The 8173-nt window shown below is 27.5% G+C and overlaps 1 protein-coding gene across 3 annotated transcripts in view; it reads left to right on the forward strand.

The window, feature by feature from the left end:
- Nucleotides 1–3822: 3822 nt before the first annotated feature.
- LOC117181409 (transmembrane protein 189) overlaps nt 3823–8173 on the forward strand; it is a 26826-nt gene continuing 22475 nt past the window's right edge. Inside the window, exon 1 of one of the 3 annotated variants that reach the window (XM_033374032.1) lies at nt 3823–4574. The gene's annotated coding sequence lies outside the window, so the exon portion shown is untranslated. Of the gene's footprint in view, nt 4579–8173 lie in introns of all 3 variants that reach the window. The other 2 variants (XM_033374033.1, XM_033374034.1) reach the window with 2 other exon arrangements.

Raw genomic sequence — 8173 nt, forward strand, 5'->3', positions numbered from 1 at the left:
TCAATTAAACTAATATGTTTGCTTTTGGTTATAATTTTATCTTAGCATTGTCATGTTTCTTATTCAATCGTTTAACAAAGCGTAAAATTATGGTAATTGTAATTAATATACTAGATACTATTTTCCATTTCAATAAAAATATTTTTATTTAATTTACAATCAAATTTTGTGAAAGTAGAGTCATTAATAATATTTAAAAGTTACCATGTTTAATTCTAAACAAAGTAAAAGGCTAACCAGGTATGTGATAATTGGCTCATTGCTATTTGCTAGTTGTAGCACTATTCACTAGTCGAAGTTGACATATAAAAATGGATTATGGTGTTTAAAAATATAAAAATAATATTGACAAGCTAAAAGTTTCATTGCACAATTTTATATTTTACAGAATATAGATATCAAACCTACGTTATAATAATCAAATAAAAGTAGCAAAAGTAATAATAATCAGACAGCCTAATAACCCCTCTTTAATGTCCGTGAGCCTAATCGTTTTAATTGAATTATTATATGTCAGAAAGTCTAGAAATAAAGAGCTTAATAGATATTTTTAGACTACAGGCATTACAATAGCGCATTATAATTAGAGTAGACTTTCTGATCAAATATTTTTGCTTGAAAAATTGTTAGGTATCAAGATGACTGTTTTTTGATATTCGGTCAAATTCTCTTTATAAACATCATAATTATATACTTCCTTTATGCGATGGCTTAATTTTATTTATTTATTAAATGTATGCCCTATTGTACATTTGGGCGGTCCAAAATAAGGTTTTATTTTTTTTTCCTCTAATGGCGCATTGAAAAAGTATTTCTTTTGATGTCAAAATGACTCCTGGTTTTTGTAAAAATTATTTTTAAAAAAGTATTTAGGGGTCTGCAGGCGATTTTTGAAGAAGAAAAAAAGTTAGAAGATTCTTGAAAAAAGTTTCTTTATTTAAATAATAATAATAATAATAATAATAACATTTTGTAAATTAAAGTTTATTCGCTTTCTAAGGAATATTAAGGAATAATTTCACCTAATTTTATAATTTTTTATAATGCAATAATTTTCCACCCAATAAAATTTTATACCCCCCAGCTCAACTTCCTTACATTGCGCCCTGAGAATGTTCCAAAAAATGCAAAAGGTCAGTTTTATGTAAAATTCATGCTAAATCCACTATTTCCAAAAAAATATCAACATTAGTTATTTTTATTCGATAAGTGACAAGTTTCCAAGTATTTTTGTAAATAATTTTTAATTGTTTAAACAATTATCATATGTAAAAACCACTTTCTTCTTTGCGTCCTAAAAGGTAATTCTTTGTCGTGATGAACGATATAGTTTATGAATATCATACATAATATTTATGATGCATATATTTTGCAAATTTTTAAATAATTTTCATTTGTTTATACAATTTTTTCCCTTGTAAATCTTGATAAATGACTATTTTCTGGAATTAATGGCGCAGTTAATGAATGTTCAAGGTAATATTTTTTGTTGAAGAAAATTTGTGTTCAGTATTTTCTTATCTCTGAGCTTATACCCTAATTAATTATTTTTGAATTCTTTTATTATTAACTGCATTCTAGAAAATAATGACTTTTAAAGATTTAAAGCGGATAAATGATTTAAACAATTATAAATCGTTTACATAATTTCAAAATATCCTTAAAAATATAAATCTTAATATTCGTTAAAAATTATAGAATAGAAATTGTTTGGACACTTGAAATATGTAAAACAAAAAATATCAATTTTGAAATTCATCAGCTATATCATTTATCATAGAATAATAGTTATAGCTATAAAACTTCGGAAATAAAATAAATTTCAAAACATTTCAAGGAATTTCTAGCGATTCGAAAAATTTAAACGAATTTGGAGGTGCTTTCATTAATGTTATAAAATATAAAAGATTTGATTGAATCTAAAAAAATGTATAGAATTTCAGGGATTTCAAAGATTTGTACGGGTTTTAATTTTTCTAATGAATTTTAATGAATAGGATTAATTAATTTATATTTAAAAGTATTGAAATGGTTTTTATTTCATTGAAATGATTTTATGATTATATATTTATATATTTTTATAAATTCCAAAGAATTTCAATAGATTTAATAAATTTAAAGAAATGTCACAGAATTTTCTAGGATTTTCAAAGATTTCAAGGGATTTCAAATAATTCTACATGATTTAAGGTATTTTATGGGACTTCCAATTATTTAAAACGATTTACGGGAGTTTAAAATATGTTGAGCCATTTGAACAGATTTTAAATCATTTCAAGTGATTTAAAAAAATTCAAGAGATTTTAAAGGATTTTGCAGGATTTATAAAGATTTGAAGCTCGATTTTAAGGGATTTCTAGAGAACTTTGGGAAATAAATTAAGTAAAATAAAATTATAAGGGATTTCATAGCGATTACAAACATTTCAAAGGACTCTAAAGAATTTACAAATTTTTTATAACATTTCAAATTGTTTATACTCATTTTTTCTAGATTTTTACGATTTACAAAGATTTACATGGATTTAAAATGATTAAAACAAAATGTATAGAGAACTTTAGGGAATAAAATAAATTGTATTTCAAGGGATTTTTACGGATTTCAGCAACTTTAAGAGATACGAAAGAACTTACAAAATCACAGAGGATTTTAAAGATTGTAAGTTATTAAAAAAATATCCAAAGTATTTCAAAAGATTTTAAAAATTGCAAGGAATATCATAGAATTTTTCAGGATATCCAAAGAGTTAACGGGATCTTAAATTATTCCACAATATTTAAGGGATTTTATAGGGCTTTCAAATAATTTGGTAGATTTTAGAAAGATTTTAAGCTCGATTTTAAGGGATTTCTAGAGAACTTTGGGAAATAAATAAATATAAGAAAATTTCAAGGGTTTCCTAGCTATTCGAAACATTTCGAGGCATTGTAAAGTATTTTAAGAAATTTTACAAAATTTAAATTTATTTATTCTTATATTGTATTTTTATGATTTCCAAAGATTTTAGTGAATTTAAAGCGACTTTGAACAATTTGTGTCGATCTTTAGGAACAAAAATAAATTTTATTCTAAGGGGTTTCAACAATTTCAAGGGATATGAAGGAGTTGAAAAGCTAAAATAAAAAAAATAAAACACAATATTTAAGGGATAGTAATTTTTATGCATTTCCGTATTAGTCTAAAATAAATTCTCTATAACGATTTCTATAAAGATATTTTCTGTAATCGCGAAAACATTATGGAAAATTCATAATAGGCCTATACTAATTTTCCTATATTTTTTCATAAGAGTTACCTAATTCATTTTTCACTTTTATTTATTTTATTTTTTATTATTATTTTTTATTTATTTTTTTTATTTCGGTAATTTTAATTTTAAATATTTTTGACAATTTTAGGCCTATATATAACAGTGTTATATAACCGATTGTTATGTAAGAGATATATAACAGCGTTACATAACATACATGTAACGTGATTACATAAGAGTAAAATTTAATATCATCAAAAATCTATACACTTTTCTCTTGAAATTCCTACTTTTTGATTTCTCATCCAAAAATCAAGTTAAATCCAGTTTATTTTTTGCTCGTACTAACTGGGTGTAACCATCGTAACGAGGCTTCGAAGGCGAGGCTAGCGCCTCTTCATTTCCACGGCCACGATGTTGACCACGATACTCTTTCTCTTTATACTCAGTAAGTCGCTCCCCGTTCGTGAAATAAGAGACATTTCTCGTCACTCGTAAACACCCGCGCTTTTGATACCCCATAGATACTTCTCATTTCAATGAGTATCTTCTCCTTCAACAATTCTCTTTCTCCCTCTCTTTCTCACTCTCTTTCTCATTCTCTTTCACACACTCTTTCTCACCTCCCACTCCTCAACTTTCCCTCTCTCTTTAACTTGCCCTCTCCCATTCCTTAGTCACTCGAGCATCCACCCACAATCGTACCCTCTATTTTCTATCCCTCTCTCCTCGACTCGTCTGACTCATACATACCGTTTCCACTCGCTCCCTTGAACGATTATGATCAGACCAATTTGACAGAAATCACATCAGATTCTGCCAAAAACCGGTGCAATCTGATTCTATTTACCACCCTGTTTTTATTCTTTTACTTGTACAACTCTATCCTTATTTCTACTATTTCTACTCTGCACATGACCGAAATACGTAAGTGCCGCTTGTAGATGTATGCCTATGCGTACGCATGCGAATAGACCTATGTTTTTAGTGAAGAAAAAGAGTTTCTCGTTGGGGGATTCCGGCTCCTTTTATCTTGAATGAAATTTCTTACCCCTTTTTTTTATACTTTTTACGACTCCTGGTTGTGTCTTTTTCGCGCGGGTATAAAACGTGCCTTACTACAGTCGCATCAGTGCTAGAGAGAGGTGCTATTACAGACTAGAGTTCTAGAGTGTCGATCCAGTGTTTCTTGGGTCTCGTAACAAGCGTCATCGCCTCAATCAGATATTCTCGCCTTTTTGCTTCAATGAATTGTAGTCTCAACTTGACTGCATTCCAAGATTTTATCAAGGTGATACAACGGAAAGGCTGATTTTTCATTCTGGTTGGTACTTATCTGTTTGTGAACACACATAGTTTGAGTGCTTCTCTGTGTCAATGTACTCTCGCTTTTCTAGTATGTATTATTTTGAGCAATATCGTGGATAAATATATAGATATTAAAGCCAATTTGTTGAATGAACCATTTTGAGAGGATGGTAAGGAGGGCCAGTTGTGTCATTTGAGATGACACTAAACGTCAAGAGTATTAAACAAATGAAAGCATGATAGAGCATTGATAAACAAAATAGTAGGCACTTTTAACTTAGATGCTTATTGTTAGAATGGATAATTTTTTTGGGGTGACTGAAAAATACCAAAAAATAAAATTCTCGAATTGAAAAATGCAAGAATAATAAAATTTCTGGATTGGAAAATTCGCGACAGTCTATAATATTACCGAATTTTAAAATTTCCAATTAATAAAATTCCGGATGGAGAATTGCCAAATGATAACGCGAAACATAGAAAATTCCTGAATATGAACAATTAGCAACTTTTTTATAAATAACGAGTTCGTTAACCCTTAAAGGCCCCCTTACTTTGGTAGGATGTTGAGGTCCTCATGGGGTCTTTGGAGAAACCAGCCGTAATTTTGTATTGTGTAGAAGGTTTTTAATATTTTGGCTCGAAATTTTGTTGGGCATTTCATTAAGTAGCTTGGTATAAGATAATTTTACTTTTCAAATGATTTTTTAATTTAAAGACATTGAAAAAAAATTAAAAACTGAAGAACTAACTCCATAAATTTCAATACAGTGTCAGGGCACTAACGACCCCATGGGGACCTTTAAGGGTTAAATGCATAACAATTTTAGTTGTAATAATTTAATTAATTTCATAAACAAGAAGAATTTTAATTGTAATATTTTAATTAATTTTATAAATAAATCAACTTATTGTATAAATTCTGAAATTTTATAATTTGGAAATTTTCTATAATAGTTCAGATATTTTATAATTCGGCAATTTTCTGTCAGCAATTTTGTTAGTTGCCCATTTTTAAAGTCTGAAATAATTTAAACTGCGGGGAATTTTCCACTTAGGTAGTATTATAATCGGTTCGGGCATTTTATTATTTGAGAACTTTACTATCCGGGAATTTTAATATTTGGAAATGTTCTAATTCGGGATTTTTACAGTGTCCAGAATTTTATTTTTGATGTTTTCACAGTCATCCCCAGAAAGTTAACGAATTTTAAAATATCCGAACTAAAATTTGCCGAATGTAAACAATTAAAATTGGTATAAATAATATTTATTTATTATAAATACAATAATCAAATATTTTTATAACAAAATATTTCTAATGTTTAAAGTTTCTGAAATTATTGTTTGGATTTAAAATAACAATAATTGAAAAATTATATTTTTGGCTGAAAATTTATTTTCCTTATATGAATATTTGATTATTGTATTTTTAATAAATAAATAATATTTACAATGAAATTTTAATTGTTGAAATTCCGGAATTTTCTAGTTCGGGTATTTAATAATTCGGGAATCTTCAAAATTCGGTAATATTATGAACTGTCGGGAATTCTATTTTTCGGGATTTTTCAGGCGACCCATTTTTTAAACATACGGTAAAAGAACAAAGATTTCCGATTTCAAGGGAAAATGAATTACACCAAACTCTCGCTTTCAGTCAAGTGCCGGGGGTTCCGTTCAAATAGCCTTGCACTGATTTCGGGAGGATCGAAACGTAAACAGTAAGCGCCGCCCGACTTGTTTCTAATGGGAATATATATACAGTTAAATTTTTTAATAAAAAAAATAATGAATTTTCAAACGAAAAATCATTTTCAACCACATAACCGAATTTTTTATCAGAAAATATTTTTCAGTCAAGAGTAAAACAAAATTTTAGGCAAATTGTAATTTGAAGGGAAAAGTAATTTTTAATGAAAAATACAAATTTGGGATAACTATTTATTTCTTAGGTTTATTTCATTTGATTTCCTTTAATTATATGAATATAATTTTGCTACGATTCTTGAAAAAATTCAAAATGATTTTTGAAAATTTTTGATATTTCAAATCAAAATTTAAACAAAAAAGCTAATCTTCAACCAAAGTTTAATTTAAAAAAAAAAGAAAAATCTTCTAAAAAATAGTTAAATACTCGACCAAAAAAGATTCATTTTCGAATTATTTTTTTGGAAATTTTGATTGACTAAATTGATGGTGCAGAAAATTCTTAATCTTTATTATCAGATATAACATCATTAACTTCAAATTTAATGATTTAATATGCACTGAGAAAAAATGCTGTTCAATCAAAAGTGCGCACTTTCGCGCTCGGTTAAAAGCAAATACTGTTAATTCGAATGAATATTCAATGAGACAGTAATGATGCTTTTCTGCTTGACAGTGATGCTGTAAATCCGGTAGTATATCCATTTAAATCAATAGGATCTGCTTTTAAAGCGCGAAAGTGCGTACTTTTGATTCTAAGCATTTTTTCACTTTGGTCAAGGGGTTGTGAATAGAATCCTTTTGTCATTTTTAAAACATTCGTTAAAAAAATGAAGGACAAAATTGTTGCCTTTATTATTAAAGAACCATTTAGAATTGTATTTTTTTCTTTTAGAAATAAATTCTTAGAATTGAAACAGTAATGAGGGCGACATTTTCGAAACTTTCGTTCCATAAATTTCATGAGATAAGATTAATAATTTGAAAAAATTGACATAATTAAAAAACAATTTTTAAACAAAAATGTTTAAAACAAGTAAGTTTATTCGATAATAATTGATGTATTAATAAAAATTGAACAAGGTCAAGGCGTAACAAATTTTTTTCCCAGAGAAAATAAGCTATTAATAATTTAAATTGCATCACTTTAAAAAATTTAGTAAAATATTAAATTTTGTTTACAAATTTTAAGAAAATTTCATTTTTGTTCAGGAAAATACACAATTGTAGCTACGATGGGGCTAATCCAAGTTGAAGTAACAGCTCCAAGTAAATGGAATTTTTTTATTTTTAATGGTAATATGGTATCCCACGAAAATTTTCTTAGCAATTTTTTTTAATGTGGTAGTCTGTTGCCTCACAAATATGTCATGTTGGTAATAAAAATAGTCAAAGGGTTTTTTTTTAGAAGCTAATTCTTGTATTTAATTACCAAGAAATTATGAAATCTTCATAAGATTATATGGTAAATATTGGATCGCATTTTTTAATGATTTTTTTATTAATTGTGATTGCATGTGACCCTAGGAACATTTTATCATCAAAATAAAGATAATCAGAGCGGTGGTTTAAAAAAAATTGATTTTTGCATTTAAATAGAATTAAGCCATTATAAATATTTAGTAGCGAGTCACAATAAAATTGCACACTATATATCATAAACCCTTAAACGGCCAAAACGCCACTACCGTGACACTGCTTTTCAACGGCCAATAACTAAGACTATTCGACACTAGAAAAATTGAGACACATATATTTTTATTGTTTAAGATCTCCTCTTTCCGACGGTGCCTATGAAATTCTTCAAAAATTTATTTATTATCCCAAAATGCAGTTTAAACAAAAAAAAACGTGATTTTTCGTGCCTATTTTTTTTTGTGAACCATTTTCCAAAGCTTTTCGAGT

This window comes from Belonocnema kinseyi, chromosome 10 (assembly GCF_010883055.1).
Source record: "Belonocnema kinseyi isolate 2016_QV_RU_SX_M_011 chromosome 10, B_treatae_v1, whole genome shotgun sequence".
NCBI classification, from domain to species: domain Eukaryota; kingdom Metazoa; phylum Arthropoda; class Insecta; order Hymenoptera; family Cynipidae; genus Belonocnema; species Belonocnema kinseyi.